This window comes from Talpa occidentalis, unplaced genomic scaffold (assembly GCF_014898055.3).
Source record: "Talpa occidentalis isolate TD23 unplaced genomic scaffold, MPIMG_talOcc4v2.1 talOcc4.3, whole genome shotgun sequence".
Lineage (NCBI taxonomy): Eukaryota > Metazoa > Chordata > Mammalia > Eulipotyphla > Talpidae > Talpa > Talpa occidentalis.
Window position 1 is genome coordinate 29,936,215 of NW_023603184.1, and position 20,839 is coordinate 29,957,053.

The 20,839-nt window shown below is 38.0% G+C and overlaps 1 protein-coding gene across 3 annotated transcripts in view; it reads right to left on the reverse strand.

The window, feature by feature from the left end:
• RRAS2 (RAS related 2) overlaps positions 1 to 20,839 on the reverse strand; it is a 75,066-nt gene that overhangs the window by 35,200 nt on the left and 19,027 nt on the right. Inside the window, exon 1 of one of the 3 annotated variants that reach the window (XM_054699389.1) lies at positions 4,867 to 4,887. The exons of the other annotated variants lie outside the window; for them this stretch is intronic. The gene's annotated coding sequence lies outside the window, so the exon portion shown is untranslated. Of the gene's footprint in view, positions 1 to 4,866; positions 4,888 to 20,839 lie in introns of those variants that run through there. 3 annotated transcript variants of the gene reach the window in all.

The following is a 20,839-nucleotide window of genomic DNA, read 5'->3' on the forward strand; positions in this document are numbered from 1 at the left end:
ACCCACCCCACCCCGCATCTCTGGCCTATACCCCAGCTTTTGTGGACATAAATAAATAAATCTTTAAAAAAAAAATCCTAAGAAAAAAATTTTAAGATCGCCTTTACAACCGATGTCTGCAAAATTTCTCAATGAAGAATGTGAAACTAGACATGTATTTTTTTTACCCTGCAAACTGAATAATCCTTTCTTAAATTGTTCAAATAAGGCCCATCATTAAAGCCCTTTGTTTACAATCTAGTAGACATGGCAGCTACACAGCTATGAAATTGAGAGTCTACAGTGGAAATTCTGATCTAATTTTAACATAAGCCTTATAATTGAAACACAACTGGGAACTACAAGGAGAGGTTTACTGTCATGGGGGTTTTCCGACAAGGTGCTTTCCCTTGATCATTTTGGGTCCTGAGCTGTTCTGGTCTCTAATCATAATTTACATATCAACGAAGACCTCAATTTTAGAAACAATATTTTTTAATGAAAAAAAGCAATAGAAGAAGTTCAAAATATTAAAAGTTTATTCAAGACCTTGTGAGTAATGTTCTCCCACAATTCCCTTTCATTTATAATTTCTCAAAAATCAGGATCAAATAGCACAAAAACTAGATAAAAAGTAACACTAACAGTTGTCATTCAAGAGTCAATGCTGAAACACAAAATGAGGAAAAGCTTGAATATTTTCACCAAACCAAACCTTTGAAAGCTGGCACATTTCTTAATGCACATTTCTTAATGTTTATTTAAATAGTGGTATTCTTGTTAAAAACAAAAATTGCACTAACTCCAGGTACATTTTTAAACTGTACTGCCAGTTAAGTATGTTTATTCAAAATTACACAGCATTCTCACTCCTTAAGTGTGGATGGTACATAATAACTTCCTTCCAAAGAATACACTGGCTGGCAGGGTGGGGCTAACTTTACAGTGGAGAAATCAAACAAACACTACCTCAGTCAGATGATCAGGGTCAACACTAACAGTTATAAAATGTATTGATAACAGCCCTTGATGTGACTTGAGGATGATGGTCCTAGACCTCTGTAGTCTTCCTCCCAAAACCCATAACAATCCAGTCAAGAGAAGAACATCAGACAGATTTCAAAAGAAGCATTCTACAAAACATCTGACAGGTATGTCTCAAAATGGACAGGTCACCAAAAACAAGGAAAATAAGTCAAAGGGGGCCTAAGAAGACATGACTATAAATGGTGCTGTGGTATCCTGATGGGATCCTGGGATGAAAACAAAAACACATTAGGTGAAATCTATGGAAACGTGAATGAAGTATGGACTTTAGTTAATAATATCAATACTGGTTCATATTTGTAGGAAATATAACACAATATATGATACTTATAGTAGAGTAAATGGTAGATGCTTACATGGAAATTTCCTGTTTTATTTTCTCAATTTTTCTGTATATCAAAACTTCTTCTTTAAAAAATTAAGTCTATTAAAACCTTTACACAGCAGTCATTTCCAGAAACAGGTTTCCCCTGGTATCTGAAAGTAGAATGTTCCTATTTGATATGACTTGGTTAACTATTATTTGGGCCACCTGGGAATATTATTACCATTAATTTACGTGGGAAAATTTTTTGACTGTACCCAAACCCAAAAAATATCAAATCATTGTGCAAAAAATGAAAAATGATGTAAAAAATATAAAAAAATTTTAAAAAGTAAAAAAAAATATATATATATATCTCAAATCATACCAAGTAGTCTACTTTCCAGATAGCAGGGGAAACCTGAAAATACTAAATAAGGTTCTCTTTAACACTTTTCTAATCATCCACATGTAAAAATTTAACTGGAAGAAAGCAACTAGATCCACAAAATGGTAAAATCCCACAAACACAGAGTTATTTAAAAGTAAGATAATTTTAAGCTAATAATAAAAAATTTCAGAAGGATTCTTCTACAGCAAAGTGTTGAACAGTAAGTTGTGCCTTTCTTCCACCAGGATGCATCATGTCCTTAAACATTTCCTCATTCACATACTATAAAGTGACTGCGGTCCATGCAATATCCAAAGGATGCTCAAAAAATAATAATATATCATAACTGAAACTATAACACTCTTACTCTTTCACTTCACTGACATCTGCTAAAAGCAACTAATTTACATGAAGTGTATGCAACCCTTTGTCAGTGAGGTATGGAACAACACAAAGCAAAAGAATCAGGCAAAAAAAAAAAAAAAAGACAAGGGTTCTCAAGGAGGGGAAAGTGAAGTAGCACTAAACTACTTATCAGCATTTACCAGGCCCTCCTTTGTATGACTGTCCTTGTAATTATGTTCTGATGAAGCTCTTATTTCAACTAGCATTTATAGAAATTATGCTAAAAATTGCTGCACTGTAATTAATCAAAAGCAGTTTTAACTGCCAATCAAAGATTAGAGATAACAAAACAAATATCAAGGGGTTTCTGCTCTCAAAGAGTCTACTCCTTGTCAAGTAGAAGGCAAGAAGAAAAAACAAATACCACCATCTTTTGTTGACTCTAGGATGCCAATTAGAAGGCACATTCTAATTACAAGATACAAAAATAAGAAAATTTTAAATGTATGTCTTAAAATGAAAAAGGCACTATAGCTTTTGAATGACAAGTGCTACAGGAAGTTTAATATAAGGCACCACTATGGGAGCGCAGGTGCTCTATCTCCTCTTGACATTGCTATTTTCATAGGTGACTGGTGAGGACAAAGGCAGTGAGCAGTTACACGGATTCTTAATCCTCTATGTAGCTAGAAAAATAGAATTCAAAATTTATACACCTTGCCAGGAACACATTTATTTACAAATGTAGAGATTTTATAGATGCTGAAAATGTTTAAATTTTAAGCCAATGTAAATTCATTGACATTTCAAACAAAATACACAGGTTAATTTCTTTACTTCTAAAAATTTATAAAAATTTCCTTTTCTCAACAAGGGACAGAAGATGAGAAAACTGAAATTTTCCTTTTGACCTTCTTCTACAAGACAAATCATAGCAATCTTTAGAATGTACAAGGGAACTATCATATACTATATTTCTAAAGGATAACTGGGTCATTTTCAGAAACAGCAGAAAGAGCAAGAAAAATATTTCATTATATTTTTCCCTTCAGTTGGAACTAAAACTCTTCTTAGAGCAGGAAACCCCTGTCACTGCAAACTCCACAAGGTCATGCACATAAAACCTAGAGAAATATTTGCTGAATGAATGTATTACTATCCTAATAACTCCCAGTGAACATGTACACTGACTTTTTTTTTTTTTTAAGATTTATTTATTTATTTATACAAGCGCTGGGTACAATCAGAAGAGCGGGAGGGTGAGAGAATTCACCAGAGCCAGAGCGGAGAGCAGAGCAGGCAGAAGGACCAAAGTACACTGCTGAGGGGAGCAGCAGGCGGCAGGAGAGGTCTGCGCACGATGGGGATTGAACCGGCGCTGCAGAGGCTGCGGGCAGCTTCGCAGCCCAGCGCTCAACCTCTGCGCCACCAGGGGAGGCCCTCCCTACACTGACTTCTTTTAACATCAGAGTGTCCAAGAGATGAACTGTCACCGGTTTGGTAGGTGCCTCAACAGGCTCCCAGGACAAGGTTCCCTACCGTGCTCTCTCCAACCTGGAGCAGAGAAGCCAGAAGAAATGTTTCCTGAGAAAGCATACAGTAGGGACAACCCAAACACAGGCATTTTATCATTTCAGTTCCCATTTTTGGAGCTACACAAAAGTAATTATAAATCACACTTTTAGAAAAATTCAGTTTTACACTTCAAACTCCTCAATGGAAACAAATCTCTATATACCTTGAATCATATGTGCTGACACGGCACCACATCTACAGTTTACTATGTGCCAAGTGCTTTACATTTATTAACTGAGTATGTGCTGAGTGCTTTACATGTATTAACTGAAAACTCAAAGATAGATAGGTACGCTTAATGTATCCATTTTACAGGTAAATAAAGGGAGAAGTAAGAGATTAAGTCACACTGGAATGAAGATTTCTTCCAAGTAGACTGGCTTGATTCTGTGCCCAAACCACACTATTACAGAGAGCTACCTTCAGAAAACAAAATAAATGTAGTATTGCCTCCATTTCTCTATATTTGTACAGATCTTTTCATATCTTCTCCCCTCAATCAATCATGACACATGCTAATAATCTCAAACTGGCAGGCAGGCAAAAAAGTTTCTCCCAAGTATGTGAGCATAACCTGCATGACAATCAACAGATATAAACTACCCAGACTCCCTCTGCCTTCCAGAATACAAATAACTACAAGCTTGCCATAAAGGTCTCTCCTTCTTCCTCTTTAAAATATTGTCAAAACATCTCTTATCCAATACTCACGTGATAAAAGAGATGCTACTCAAAAAGAGGTATGGTAGAGAGATACAAATATCAGTCACATTTTTTCAAGTACAAAATAATTGTGTAATCAACACAACAGAATTTTGCAGTATAAACTAGCAAAACAGATATGAAAGAATCCAACATGGCAAGTTTATAAAGGAGGTTAGTTCCACTCAACTCACACTGTGAGCCCAGATCTCTCTTCAGACACTCACAATAAGTTAGCTGTCAGCCCAAATATAGAAAAAGAAAGCTTACTAGAGAAATGAAAATAAAATATGATTATAAGAAATACTTAACTCAATTGTAACTGTTACATATTTACAATGAACTAATCATCATAAAAATGTTTAGAGAATAAGGAATGATAGCCAAAAGAGAGTCAGTGTGAGAAGAAAATAGAGATGAGTTAAATAAAGTTATTTCTGCATAATTCAAAGTGTTTATTTAGTTGTAGCACTGCCCACCCACCCATCCCACCAAAAAAGCCACATTCAAGGTCATTTTTTACCTCTGCTATTTCCTTTGCAGTGAGTCTGCAAAGTTGAGAAGCACCGTGGTGATCCTATTCATTGAACAGAAGGCAATTCAGTGAAACATACAAGCAACCAAACCTCTGGCACCCTGTAAAACCACAAGAGAGCAAGATCTTTTTTCCCATGTTCTAACAGCTTTTTTTCAGTCATTTTCTTAAGTAGCAACATACCTAGAATGACTGCATGTTTGTCAAGAGTCACACAGTCTCGATATCAAAAGTCAGAAGTCGACTAACATACAGGCTGTAAAGAATGAAGTCAAAAGTTTCAAATGGATTTCTAAGCAACTCATTTACTAATTTGCTCATTTAGCTCATTGCAATCCACAAACAAAATAAAAACAGTAGGAATTTTCTCCTATAGAAATGTATTACCACTTAGCCTACAAAGCTAAATTTCAATTAGCCCACAGCTAAGTCATTTTTTTCTTGCTTTCAAGAAAAGTCATAGAAAAATATTAAGAATGGCTTAATAGAAAAGCACAGGGAAAGATCTTTCCTGAAAGGCACTAAATACACTGTTTGATTAAAATAGCATGGATTGGTAAAAATAATAATTTCAAAATTCACTTTTAAAGATCTTGACAATCAGTCATGATAAGACATATGCTATCAGATATGGGAAAGCTTTGAAAAGTTGAGTTGAACTTACATTTAGTATCTTAAGCAATTCAATGATAAAAGAAAAGTTGTAAAAAAGTAAATGTACATCAGTACTTTAAAAATTTTGGAAAATGTCAACACTGTTTTTCCTTCCACTAGTAGCATGACAAATTTTAGCAGCAATTTTAGATTTTCTTAATAAATTTCCCTTCATGGAAGGGTAGTGGAATTGGCCTGGGGACACTACACAGGTGGCAGTAAAGTCCCTCATTTTTTATACTTAAATGCTGAAGAATAATCAAAAACTATCAAAACAGAGCCTCCCTGGTGGCACAAGGGGTTAAGACGTAACCTATGAAGCTAACCACAGACTCTGCAGCACAAGTTCAATCCCCAGCCAGGGAGGTGACCCACATGGCGCAGCAGACCTCTCCTGACTCACCCGCTGCTCCCCTCAGCAGTGTATTTCAGTCAGTCTGCCTGTTCTGCGCCCCGCCCTGTCTCTGGTGAATCCTCTCACCCCCTGCACCTCTGGCCTGTACCTCAGTTCTTGTATGCATAAATCTTTAAAAAAAAAAAAAAAAAAGCTATCAAAATATCTTAAGTTGGGCCTCCCCGGTGGAGCAGCGCTTGAGCACTGGGTTGCAAAGCTGCCCACAGCCTCTACGGTGCCGGTTCAATTCCCAGCTGTTCCCCGGCCACTGGAGGAGGGTCCCACATAGCGCGCAGACCTCTCCTGACGCCCGCTGCTCCCCTCAGCAGTGTACTTCGGTCCTTCTGCCTGCTCTGCTCCCCGCTCTGGCTCTGGTGAATTCTCTCACCCTCCCGCGCTTCTGACTGTACCCAGTGCTTGTATAAATAAATAAATAAATAAATCTAAAAAAAAAATCTTAAGTCCCCGTACAGAGTGTGCACTGTGAGTAAACCTGCTGTTATTTCTGCTGTGTCTGGTATTTCCTTATTGCATATTTGTTTGCTCATTCAGGAGTGAGTGGGAGTAAGGAGAGCAAGGAGCTGTCTACCTCTTTATCCCACCTACGACCACTTCATCCTTGTTAGAGCATCCTTAATAAGTTAGGTTTAGGACCTCCCTGATGGCCCAAGGGGTTAAATTTCAGCACTATGAAGCTGTTCCAAGGCACTGCAGCACAAGTTCAATCCCCAGGCAGGAAGCTGACCCACATGGCACAGCTGACCTCTCTTGTCTCCCAGGCTGCTCCCCTCAGAAGTGTATTTCAGTCAATCCACCTATTCTGCTCCCCACTGCTTCTGGTGAATCCTCTCTCACACACACACCTGCACCTCTGGCCTACATATGCATAAATAAATAAATCTTAAAAAGAAAAAGGCATTAAATTTAGCTATTTTCCACACCGTCCCCTGGTTTGTTGCTGGCCTGAAGTTTAGTCTCTAATTGAAATTCTGACTTATTCATGAGGTTCTGCCTTTTCTGTGTTTTCCTATCAATGAGTGCTCCCTATTCTTGTTTGCACTCACCCTTTTTTGGGGATACAATAATTAGAAAGCCTGCAGTTTTTGGATCAGTAAGAGAGAGAAAGAGAATAAGAAACAAAAGAACTCTGCCACACATACACAAACAAGCAGGTCCAGAACTTGTAAAAGTCAATGCTACCACACTTCCAGTGATTGGGGCGTCCCTGATGGCACAAGGGGTTAAAACACAGTCTATGAAGCCATACATAACATCTGTAGCACAAGTTCGATCCCCAGCCAGGGAGATACCCACATGGCGCAGCAGACCTCTCCTGACTCGCCCGCTGCTCCCCTCAGCAGTGTATTTCAGTCAGTCTGCTTGTTCTGTTCCCCACTCTGTCTCTGGTGAATCCTCTCACCCACCATATCTCTGGCCTGTACCCCAGCAGTTACATGCATAAATAAATAAATCTTAAAAAAAAAAAAACCTACATAATCCTCAGCCACAAAAGAAAACAAAGAAAGAAAAATTGTCATTTCTGTATATAAATCATTAGAAAACTTAAGTCAAATAAAATATAACATTTGCAATACCAGTAACAAATGTACAACATAACTAGCCCTTTGCACTCCGAACCATTCTGGACACTGGCTACCAGGTACTCGACGCTACTTTGCGGCGGAAACGTGCATTTACAGACCCTCGCATTATTTAGTATAATTTTGGAACCAAGTAACGTATTATAATGATATTGGACTTATATGAATTGGGTGACATCGAGGAATGTATATTTGCAAAAAAAAACAGTATTTTATTGTTTATAATTTTGTACAGTATGATAAGTTTTGTAACACTCCCCAATATGCATTGCAGGCTGATTAGTGCATGTTTGACATGTCTGTATAGAGGTCTATCTGGAGCTCATCTTCACTACTACTTGTGTCATGAGACTCATTCGTGGTTGGACGCTTTGCCATTGTTCTAATAAAAAATATGAATAAATGCATGGGTTGAAAATTTCTAGTTGTTATTACTAACTGACAAGATGATATTTACCAAAATAGTTTTCACCAAACAATTTATTCACTAAGAAAAGAATCACTTTTCCGATTTTCTCCTCGTTAGATCTATGTGCACTGCTCGAAGCTTCAAACCAAAATGAGCTCAGCTTTGAAAATCTTTTCCTCCAGATGTAGACTTGTTTATTTGTAATTATATATCTCACTACACAGTGCGCGCTATGTTCAAAAACCGACCTTTCTTCTACAAACTCCCCTTATCACTCTTTTCAAGTGGCGTCGCGAAGTGCTCAGACTGTCGTGAGCACGCATCTCACGTTCTCGTCCGACACAAAACCCGCTGACATTTCTTGTATATATCTTAGTAATTTTACGATATTTTGATTTAATTTCTTGTGCCATTTCAAGATAAAACTTCAGGGAAACATGCATGTCTCAAAAAGTTGCGTTGAAATAACTCAATTCCCCGTAATCACTAAAAAATTGCAATGTCCCCTGAGAGGGGACAGCGGAGTGCAAAGGGCTAAAAGTCAATTTCCTAAAATATATTCTAGACCTTTATGGAAAGAAACTATACCATTAAAATAAAGCCCAAAAAAAAAAGGAGGGGGGATAATATGACTGGAGAAGCATTCTATGTTCATGAACAGAATTGCTAATGTTAATTTTCCTTTATCTGATACCATTTAAAATTAAAAAGCTATCAGGTTTTTCATAGAACTTGGCACGCTGTTCTAAAACTTATCAGCAAGAGGGCCTCCCCAGTGGCGCAGCAGTTCAGCGCTGGGTTGCGAAGCTGCCCACGGCCTCTGCAGCACCGGTTCGATCCCCGGCTGCTCCCCGGCCACTGGAGGAGGGTCCCACATGGCGCGCGGACCTCTCCTGCCACCCACTGCTCCCCTCAGCAGTGTATTCTTCATCAGTCTGCCTGCTCTGCTCCCCGCTCTGGCTCTGGTGAATTCTCTCACTCTCCCATGCTTCTGACTGTACCCAGTGCTTGTATGTATAAATAAATAAATAAATCTTTAAAAAATAAAAAATAAAAAATAAAACTTATCAGCAAGATAAATACCAAAACAAATCTTTACTAGAATAAACTCCATGAAATTTTTGTTTTGTTCAAAGTGCTATTTTCCTAGCACTTTCAAAGGACCTGGAACATAGACATTGTCCAATAACTATCTATTCAATGAATTTTTTTATTAAATGAACCCATGAGTGAAACTTCTCCATTTATATGAAATTAAGATAAAGTGAGTGGCCTCCCTGGTGGCACATGGGTTACAGTTCCAGAGGTACCAAGCTATGGCCAGCAATTGTGACATGAGCTAGATCCCCGGCCAGGGAGCTAACCCACATGGCGCAGCAGACCTCTCCTGTCTCACCCGCTGCTCCCCTCAGCAGTGTACTTCAGTCAGTCTGCCTGTTCTGCTCCCCACTCTGTCCCTGGTGAATCCTCTCACCCGTGCACCTCTGACCTATACCCTAGTTCTTGTATGCATAAATAAATCTTTTAAAAAATTAAGATAAAGTGAAATTAACACAGGAATAGGGGGACAAAAACTAATGGAACAAAATACAAGACATAAAAAAACAAATCCAGGGCCTCCCCTAGTGGCGCAGCAGTTGAGCGCTGGGCTGCGAAGCTGCCCGCAGCCTCTGCAGCACCAGTTCGATCCCAGGCCACCAGCGAGGGTCCCACATGGCGCGACAGACCTCTCCTGCCGCCCGCTGCTCCCCTCAGCAGTGTACTTCGTCAGTCTGCCTGTTCTGTTCCCTGCTCTGGCTCTGGTGAATTCTCTCACCCTCCCGTGCTTCTGACTGTACCCAGTGCTTGTAAATAAATAAATAAATCTTAAAAAAAAAAAACACACACACATATATGAATTTATATACAAAAGAAACAGAATAGCAGATCATAAAGGACAGACCCATCAATAAACATTTGCTGGGACCACTTCTTCTATGTGTAGAAAAGTTGAAATTGTGGGATTATAAAGGGTTCATACTTCTATATTTATCACATGTATTATCTCACACCTCCCTACAAAAGTTCACAAATTTTGATTTTCTAAAAATACGTAAATGCTGTTCTAAGAAAACAATACTTTGTCTGGACAAGTGAGGCTTCATAATGTAAATGCTTACTGAATATAAGCTATTATTACATCAAAGCCCTCAAACTCACCTTGTTATAAAGTCTTACTGCAGCCACTTCCTACCTTTTTCACCTTGGACAGGTTACTTGATTTCTCTGAGCTTTCTAACATATCTAAAAGTAAGCTTACACTAATATTTGACTCAAAAAAAATAACAAAAAAAAAATAACACTCCGGTGGAGGTTAACTAAATCATTTCATGTTTTTATTATAGAATGGAGTTAACTTTCTAGAAAAACTTTTCAAATTGATAGAGAACTTGAACCTTCACATCTAAGAATACTTTGTATTTTTCTATTGACTTAAGTCTTCTATGTAAACCTTGGCAACATTTTTAGGTTTCCTGAAACAGATATTACTTTTTTTTAATGTACAGAAGTCTTTTTGTGTGCTGTTATATGGGGGTCTCTTCTCCCAATAAAGCATCTATTTGGTTTGCAAAATGGTAATTTCTACATAAATACCGCTGTTAAATTATGGGATGGAGTGAGGTTGAGAAAAGAGAGCAACTGATCCCATTTTGAGGGAGGATGGAATTCAAAATCTCACTAGATTGCTCTCACTTGCCTCCTCAAATTTAAGACTTCTGTCTGGGAATATTACACAAATCATCCAGGGAAACATTATTGATATATATTAGTATCTTTTCAACAGAATCTAGTTTTCTTTCCTTGAATAGAACTAAAAATTATCTCATTATCCCACATTTTGCAAACTAAAAAATAGTAGCAAAGGCTTCAATAGACTATGAATATGTTACAAATATGAAAATCTCAAGGCATATGGCTTTTTTTTTTTTTCATAAAACCAAAAGTGACAGCTTAAAATTAAAAGTAGCTAGAATGTTATAGTTTCCAAAACCCAGCTATCATTTTTAGCATTTTGTATGTTGAATTTCTGTGCCAGGAAGTATGCAGTTGTTAACTGTTTTACATGATGCTTAAGTTTTATTTTTAAAAAAGTTACAACACATATCAAATTAAATTCAACTACACCATTTGTTGTGATAATGATACTTACAAACACTGTCCACTGCTTTTAAATAGTTTTGGAAAAGACTAAATATACAACAAAATTATCAAGCTTCACAAATGCTAACATTTGTTTAATAAGACCATGGAAAGCTAATAAATGGTAAAAACAATTTTAAGGGGTAAAATTTCTCCTCTATCTTTTATGCCAGCTGACATGACAAAATCTGGAATTTCAATTCAATTAAGGACACAGTTTCCAGTAAGAGTAAAATGTTTGTGAGTGTTCTATTGGGGTGTGACTGCATGAGGGCGGGGACACTAAGCAATGAAGCAATTGAAATTCACGTCTTATCTTAAATCATTTACATGTTAAAGAGAGAAAACAAGCATTGCAAATCTATTAAGAGTATGATTTTGCTATTTTAGTTTAGCTGTGGAAAGCCAGACATTCATTTTTAATAAAAAGAAACAATTCAGATGAAGCAGAAATCACAAACCAATTAAGTCAAAACACTGGTGTTTTAATACAAAATATGCATGCATGAGTTTTATGGAAGATATTATATAGTTAAAATACCACTGAGTGTACTACATGTAAAAATAAAAATAGCTCAAGAGAGTGGTCAAACCTCAAAACAAGTGCTATATAACCACCACCCAAAAATGCAAAATAAAGGAAGTTGTCTTTTTTAGTGTTAAGAGGAGAGAAAAAAAATCTCATTCTATCTACCAAATTTATTCAACTAGCAGAGGGGGTTTGGTGGGCATCAGTTTCACGGCCTTTCTGAATGCTTAAAGAATAAATACAATTTGCCATTATACCAAAAAACATAAGCAGTGTTATGATACCTTCAGAAGCAATTTTATCAGTACTCACATACCTGTCCTTTTTGGGGAGTAGGGGAAAATTACAGATATGAAAGTCCTTTATTCCCCACCACATTCCAGCTCTCCACTTTTTGTACCATCTCTTCCAAATCAGAAACAAGGCCCAGAAGTTGTTTCACAATTGAGAACAAATCCCCTTGAAAAACTATCTGTTAATTTGCACTAATAAACTAAGCTAAGTTTGTTTTGCTTGAGAGGACAGGCACATACACACACACACACACACACACACACACACTAAGCTAAGGTTGTTTTGCTTGAGAGAACAGGAACACACACACACACACACACACACACACACACACACACATATCCCAGAGGATGTGGGATTAAAATTTTAGTCCCAGCGAAGAACTGATTATCCTATTAATTCTCTCTTGATTTCATGCTAAACTCAAATAGTCACTAAAATTGCTACTACAACTATGACTATAAATTTGTGCAATATAACCCAAACAACATAGATTCTCCCCTACTTAATGAATCCCTAACTGCTTTAGGGGAAAAGATAACTGTGTGGTACATAATTTTGATGTTTTCTAACCAACTCTTCATAAATTCAATATATACTTCATAACCACAACCACAACTCGGGAAAAAAATTCATGGATGAAAACTTTTTATTTACTCTCCACCACATGGCAGGTAATGAAAACAGATGTTGAGTGATAAAAGTCACTGTAAGATAAAGGAATAAACATAGTTCAAAGAGAAATGTACAGGGGACCTCCTTGGTGGTGCAGGGGTTAAAGTCTGAACACTATCAAGCTACTGCCAGTCACAGCCAGGCATGAGTTCGATCCTGCCCAAGGAGCTAACCCACAGGGCACAGCAAACCTCTCCTGTCTCGCCCAATGCTCCCCTCAACAATGCATTTCAGTAGATCTGCTTGTTCTGCTCCCCACTCCGTCTCTAGTGAATCCTCTCACCCCTGCACCTCTGGTCCATACCCCACTTCTTGTATGCATAAATAGAAATAAATCTCAAGAAAAAAAAAAGTATAGAGAAAAAAATACACAGGCCAACTGAGACCAAAATAGTCATGATAATAGAAAAGAGGCTCAACAGGATTTCTTTTCAAATAAAATGTAACACCACAGTCCTCAAAAAACATAAGGCTAACAGCAATGAAAGGATGAGCAAAAAAAGGCATCAAATTTAGTCAACATAGGAAAGCAAGGATGAATAATACATCAATAGCAAATAAGACAAAATTCATTTGGCAAGAGTTATTTTGAGATTTGAAATGCCAAAACATAGTAATGGAAACAGCATTATTTAAGCAACAAAAAGCATGAATCAATGCAAAATCTATTATAAATACTAAAAGAAAAACATTATGCATAGTTAATGAAGATTCAATATACATGAACCAAATTTTACACTTTAAGGCACAGGCAGATTCACCACAAAAGGAAGACAGAACTTTGAGGCCCCTTAGTTTTACAGACACCTTCTTTCTCATTCTAAACAAATATTCGTCTGTGTAGATAATTCTGTATTCTTTCTTAAAGAGGAACCTCAAAACTACAAATGCTTTAGGCCGCTCAACACTTAGATGTGCACTAAAGAAATACACCTCCTTTAAATGTCTAAAACTAACAGGTCCCTCCCCATAAAGCCAGGATAACAAAAATCAATGAAGTGCACAATTCAATGTGAGGGAAAAATTAAGTTCAGAAAATTAAAACAAAAGATTTCAACTATCAAATGACTGATGCAGTATTTACAGGTAAAAATCATATTTTTGAATGTGCTCATTAAGAGAAAATATAGCAGTAAATCCTAAGATTTTTAGAAAGCTATTAAACCCAAAGGAAAACAGAACATAATGATTAAGGAGAACCACAAGTATCTGTTAGATGGTAGCACTGACAACTAAGAGGTGGGTCTAGGTAAGGGGTGAGGGGGACCACCCAAGAAAATCCAAATGGGTGTCAGTGGGCAGTGATGCCTTAATCATCTCACATTCCCTAAAAAAATTTAGAAGCAGAGTGATAGCATACAGTAACACTCAAAAAAAAAAGTTGAGAGGATGTATTTATTCAAAGAGGAAATGGTTCTAACAAAAATAAGACACTTTCATACACACCTGTATAATAAATTTGAGACACTAATATATTGTTTCTACAACAACTTTTTTTAAAAAATATATATACAACACACACAAAGCTGATCTCTCAGGAAATAGTAAACCTAAATCAGTATAAGATAAAATGCACAAAATTGTCTTTATTTATTTATTTATACAAGCACTGGGTATAGTCAGAAGCACGGGAGGGTGAGAGAATTCACCAGAGCCAGAGCAGGGAGCAGAACAGGCAGAAGGACCGAAGTACACTGCAGAGGGGAGCAGTGGGCGCGGCAGGAGAAGTCTGTCCTGCCATGTGGGATCCTCCCCGGCAGCCGGGGATCGAACCGGCACTGCAGAGGCTGCGGGCAGCTTCGCACCCCAGCGCTCAACCGCTGCGCCACCCGGGAGGCCCACAAAATTGTCTTAAGAACTATCAACAAAATGATATCTGGAATTAATGACAACAATGCTAAATTCAGATTTTAAGAATATAAAATTTAAAATTCACAGAATGTAAAGATGAACATGCTATACAATGCATCCTACAAGACAAATATGATCTTATTACAGGTTTTGTATATTAAAAAAATGGAAGGGCCTCCCCAGTGGCGCAGTGGTTGAGCGCTGGGTTGTGAAGCTGCCCGCGGCCTCTGCAGCGCCGGTTCGATCCCCGGCTGCTCCCCGGCCACCGGAGGAGGGTCCCACATGGCACGCAGACCTCTCCTGCCGCCCGCTGCTCCCCTCAGCAGTGTACTTCGGTCCTTCTGCCTGCTCTGCTCCCCGCTCTGGCTCTGGTGAATTCTCTCACCCTCCCGCGCTTCTGACTGTACCCAGTGCATGTATAAACCAAAACAAACAAACAAACAAACAAATAAATAAAACATGCCTCTATTTAAAAAAAAAAAATGGAAATAAACACAATTTTACAAACAAAAAGCTTATAAGGTGAAATTATTACATATAAAAATTCTTCAGTCTGCTACATATACTCCAATGAAGTGATGCCATGTCCTACGAACATAAGAACAATTCAACATTAAGAGATACCACAATAATGGGTTCATAAAAACAAATAGGCTCTTTTCTATAGCTGTCCAAAGAACATCAATAGTATCACCTTACTAGTAACAATATTAAAACACTACTAGAGAATGAAAAGTAAACAGGAATAGAATGAAGAGAAAGTAAAAAACTATTACTTTTTATTTTACATTTCTTTGTATTGCTTACATCTTCATATATAAGGTAAAATTTTCACATTTTTAATTAAATTTTCAAAGTATTCCACTCAGTTTTCAATCAATTCTAAAAAATCTCACTCTTGAGAAAAACAGAAAGCCAAAAATTAGATTCCTTACAAAAGAAGATATAATGGGCCTCCTCAGTGGCGCAGCGGTTGAGCGCTGGGTTGCGAAGCTGCCCGCAGCCTCTGCATTGCCGGTTCGATCCCCGGCTGCTCCCCGGCCACCAGAGGAGGGTCCCGCATGGCGCGCAGACCTCTCCTGCTGCCTGCTGCTCCCCTCAGCAGTGTACTTCGGTCCTTCTGCCTGTTCTGCTCCCCGCTCTGGCTCTGGTGAATTCTCTCACCCTCCCGCGCTTCTGACTATACCCAGTGCTTGTATGACTGACTGACTGAATGAATGAATGAATGAATGAATGAATAAATAAATAAATCTTTTAAAAAAAGAGAAGATATAAGAAAATCTGGTAAGGGGAGTGGAAGAGGGGGGAAGACATGCATATCAGATATTTAAGAGAAATTATCTTCTGCTGAGTTCTGACAGAAGAAATCTTGATTTGTAGTCTTAGGTGCTTTACCCTACAATAGAGAAACTTATTGGCATAAATACAAAAGGACATGTAAAGGCTTTTTTCAAGTAAGAGGCTAATAGATAAGTAGGCAAAAGAACCACAAATCATATCGGGAAAACAATCCAAAGATAAAGCTAAGAACTCAAACTTCCCTGGAACTCATAACAATGCAAACCAAACAATTTGATGTATTGTTTTGAACCAATTAGCAAATTTATAATTTTTTCCAATTATAAAATGAGCATGGTAGAAAGTTTATTAAAAGTATAAAGAAAAATAATACAATATTTGGTACTCTTTTTCCCATTGTTTTGTCTATTATTTGAAGGGTGAAAATGAGGACAAAATTTAATATATCATTTTATACTCTATGTAATTTATACTATAAGCAACTCCCTGCATCGTTACCATCATCTCTACATTTAGTATAGGCTGCATTGATCTGCACTGGACCCACCAGAGCCATGAACCATTGACCTACTTAGGACAGTTACAGCATGTCATTATTACAAATCATGATAAATATCTTTGTATAAAGATGTTTATGATTCCTACTCATTTCCTTAGTAAAAATCCCTGGAGGTGCACTTATCAAGTCAAAGGACAAGGCAAAGCTATTGATAAATAATATCCATTTATACTCTAAAAAGCTATACCAACTTTATTCCCTTAATACAGTTACAAGTTTTGAAAATTCTTTCTTGCTAGAATACATTATATGTTCAGTGAAGAAACACAAAGAGGGAAAAAAAAAAAAACAAAATGCAAAATCACTCCAGCAATTTGTAAAGGTTTACTCTCAGGGCAATTTGAATCATTTTTCCCTGTGCACATACAATGTATCAATAAGTATGTACTAGATTGTATATTTGGTTTTATAATCTGCTTTCCTCCCATTTAATGAGCTTTTCCTCCTTGTCAAGTTGTCTTTTTAAATTAATCTTAATTGCAGAGAAATTATTAACCTCTTTACTATTGATGACATAGGCTATTTCCAAATTTTTATAAGTAGCATCGTCACAATATTTTGTAAATAAATCTTCGCATAATTAGCAAATTAGGAGACTTTCTGAAAATTAGCTACAAAACCTATGAAATGAAGACTTAACTCAGCCGCTGATTTACAATTTTAATAGCAATCTGAGAGTACCTACATGGCCATAATTTTTCCTATAATAGGTTGGCTTTGTCAAATGATAATTTTAAATGGTTTATTTTTCTTCCAAGGGATAATAATTTCAAATGTTTATAGTATTTGTTTTTTGATTGTCTGCTCACCCTATTGCCAACTTTCTTTTAAGATATAAGAATTGTTTATATCTGGGCCTCCCCGGTGGCGCAAGCGGTTGAGCGCTGGTTTGCGAAGCTGCCCGCAGCCTCTGCAGCGCCGGTTCGATCCCCGGCTGCTCCCCGGCCACCAGAGGAGGGTCCCACATGGCGCGCAGACCTCTCCTGCCGCCTGCTGCTCCCCTCAGCAGTGTACTTCGGTCCTTCTGCCTGCTCTGCTCCCCGCTCTGGCTCTGGTGAATTCTCTCACCCTCCCGCGCTTCTGACAGTGCTTGTATGCATGTATGTATAAATCAATCAATCAATCAATCAATAAATCTTTAAAAAATATTAAAAAAAAAAAAGAAGAATTGTTTATATCATGGGCCCCCCAGGTGGCACAAAGGGTTAAGTCTCAGGACAGTGAAGCTATCCACAGACTCTGCAGCTTGAGTTCAATCCTACACCAGGGAGCTGACCCACATGCCTCAGCAGACCTCTCCTGTCTCACCCACTGCTCCCCTCAGCAGTGTATTTCAGTCCATCCACCTGTTCTGCTCCCCACTCTGTCTCTGGTGAATCCTCTCACCCTCTCTCTCTTTCTCTCACACACCCACACGCACGCGTGCACATGCACACCAATGGCCTACACCCCAGTTCTTGTACACAAAATAAATAAAATTTTTCTTTTAAAAAATTGTTTGTATCAGCAAATTACTTTAAATATATGCAATTGTGATATGCCTTAATGTAACTTATGAAGTCACTGATTTGGATAAACTGAAATCATCTATGTACAACTACATTATTTTGTCTCCTACATCTACCTGAGTCCCCCATTAACTTCTCCTTTGCTTCTCAAGTCTCCTGCACACATAATCACACCCTTCCAAATATCCTTTCCACCCTCTAGAAGGGAAAGAAATTTATTCCTGTCCAGTTTTTCACCCTTCAGTTTGAGTTTTAGATTCAATCTCTTCCTACCTTCTCAAAGGCCTTTGCTATCAATTACCCCTTCTCTAATATCTTCTCTATCATACAACTCTTTTTCCTCAACATATAAACAAGAAACTTTTTTTTTAATTTAGTCACATATTCATGAACCCCCAGTTTTTACCTTTCTTCTTTCTCTTCCATCAGTATTCTTCTGACCAATGTAGTCAGGCTTCTATTCCCACTACCTCACTTATACTGCCCTCTATAAACCATTCATTGCTAAATGCAATCTAACAATGTTCACCCTTAGACTAATTACCAATCTAAAACATAACTCTGCTAAAAAAACTCAGTCATTCTTGAAACTCTCTTCTCTTGGTTTCTGTAATACACAACATGATTTTTGTCTCTAGTTTGATCATCATCTTTGATTATCTTGTTCCTTTTCTTCGTCCTGCCTTCTTTTCAGTGGTAGCCTTCAAGACTTGATTTTGAAGCAGGTTGACCCTCCTGAACATGTTTAAAGTCTCATCTACACAAATTACCTTCAATCATGTAATCACTTTTGAGTCCCAAATCTGTCTCTACACCCAGACCTCCTCCCTGACTACTCTTCTGGTTTAAAGTAGGAATAATACCCAGGACTCCAAGATGGTGTCGGCTATACCACTGAAGGAGAGGAGACTCTTGGATGTCAAGCTAGGGGAGCTGCCAAGCTGTACATTGATGCGGAATTACATCCCGAAAGGCACTGCTGGAGCTGGAGCATTTCAAAGAGCTTACTACTGGTAGTACAACAAGTAAACAACATGAATAAAGGAAATGTGGTGGGAGTTTCTATGGTGCTGGCACCCTACAAGTTTTTTAACTACCACCACCACTCACACAAGGAACTCAAACAGCAGCCGCTCTCAAGTATCACTGAAAAGAGCTTCTGCATTCCTGACGATGACCTTTGCCTGGCATCCCAGTCGTTTCCTATCTTAATTGAGAAATAACTCAATAAAAAGATGACTGGTTTGAAAAAATAAATAAATAAAATAGGAATGATACATGCCTTCACATAGCTGCAGCAAAGGATCACAAACTCAGTAGGTACAGAACTGAAATCATTAAGTTGAATGACATAATGATTTGCAATGTGAATAAAGAAACATAAAAATACAAATTCAGGGCCTCCCTGGTGGCGCAAGGGGTTAAGACGCAGCCTTGAGCAACCCACATTGCGCAGCAGACCTTGCCTGACTCGCCCACTGCTCCCCTCGGCAGTGTACTTCGGTCGATCTGCCTATTCTGTGCCCTGCTCTGTCTCTGGTGAATCCTCTCCACCACCCCACCCCCAGGCACCTCTGGCCTGAACCCCATATGCATAAATAAATTAATCTTTAAAAAAAAATACAAATTCATTTTTCTGAGCTAATAAAATCAAGAGAAATAAAAGTAAATTAAAAACTTAGGTGGAAAACATTAACTACAACATTCCTTACCATAACAACAAAAACTCTGAAGGACTTTTCCTTCGGGGAGGATGGAAGTGAACATACTTCCCTACCACACAGAAATAAAATTACTTGACATTATATATAAGAATCTGAAAGTTCAGCAGAAGGCAAATGGGCTAATGCTTTGGAACCCAAGGAACAACACTGTGGTCAGTTGCTTGGGTTCTTTCTACCTCATCTATCCAAGAAGTAGAGCTGGAAAAGTTAGCAGCCAGGAAATGCCAACACACACACACATACAAACAATAACAAAAGTGTGTTCCTTCAGGCTAACAGACCAGGAAAAGAACAGTCCAGAAAGATGGAACGTTTAGACAATTGAGCAGCCAAGCACAGAAAAAACTGTGGCCCCACCCTCAGTCCCACCCGCAAAGGCCCAGTGGGGATCCCAGAATGCCACGACTCGCACGGCTGTGAAGAGATGCCCCAACACCCCAGTGGTATGGAGTCAGACAGCCAAGTAGGAAGACAGGAGGTTCATCTCCACTGGCCAGTATTGAACCTCTTTCCCAACAGCTTAACGGAGATCACGTGGGGGGCCTGGGCTTCTCCTTTGTCCCAGCAGTAATAAGGAGTGCAGCTCCCCTTAGGTTTCAAAGGAGGGTGAAGCAACAGCATCGGCACCTTCCCTTGTCCTGCCAGAGCAGTATCAGAATCAGCTAGAACAGATCATGTGAAATCCAGAGGCTCTGAACAAAATATGAAAATATGCAAATCTCAACAGAAAATTCAAGAACCAAGTAGATCTCAAGCTGAATTAAAAAAAAAAAAAGAAAAAACCTAAACACATCAACATGGAGATAACAGAGATATAAAAATTATCCCTCCCCCCATAAATCTATATGCCCTGAAATCATGTTTTCATTTATTTCTTTATGGAGGGAATTAGCAATATTTAAGTGTATGTGCTTTTGACATTCTTTCTAGAAGAACTTTTCTCTACACCATCCTATTCCTCCAAAAGCAGTAGCCAAATAAAAGCACAGCCTTTAGATGAACTACCACCATATCATCCTCACTTGGTAATAAGATCCCTCTCATTCACAAGAACACCAAAAAGGAAGCATATTTTTAAATAATCCTAATCCTACCCCCAAAAAAGGAAAAAAGAAATCCAACTCTTGATGAAAATTGTTGTCACTTGAAAAGTTATCTATTTTATAGCTGAGTAAATTTCATGAGCAAAAATATCAACAGTATAGCACAAAGCACAGGTCTACTATTTGACATTCTAGATTTCTTAAATCTTTATTCACACCCACCTAAAACCACAATAAGAAG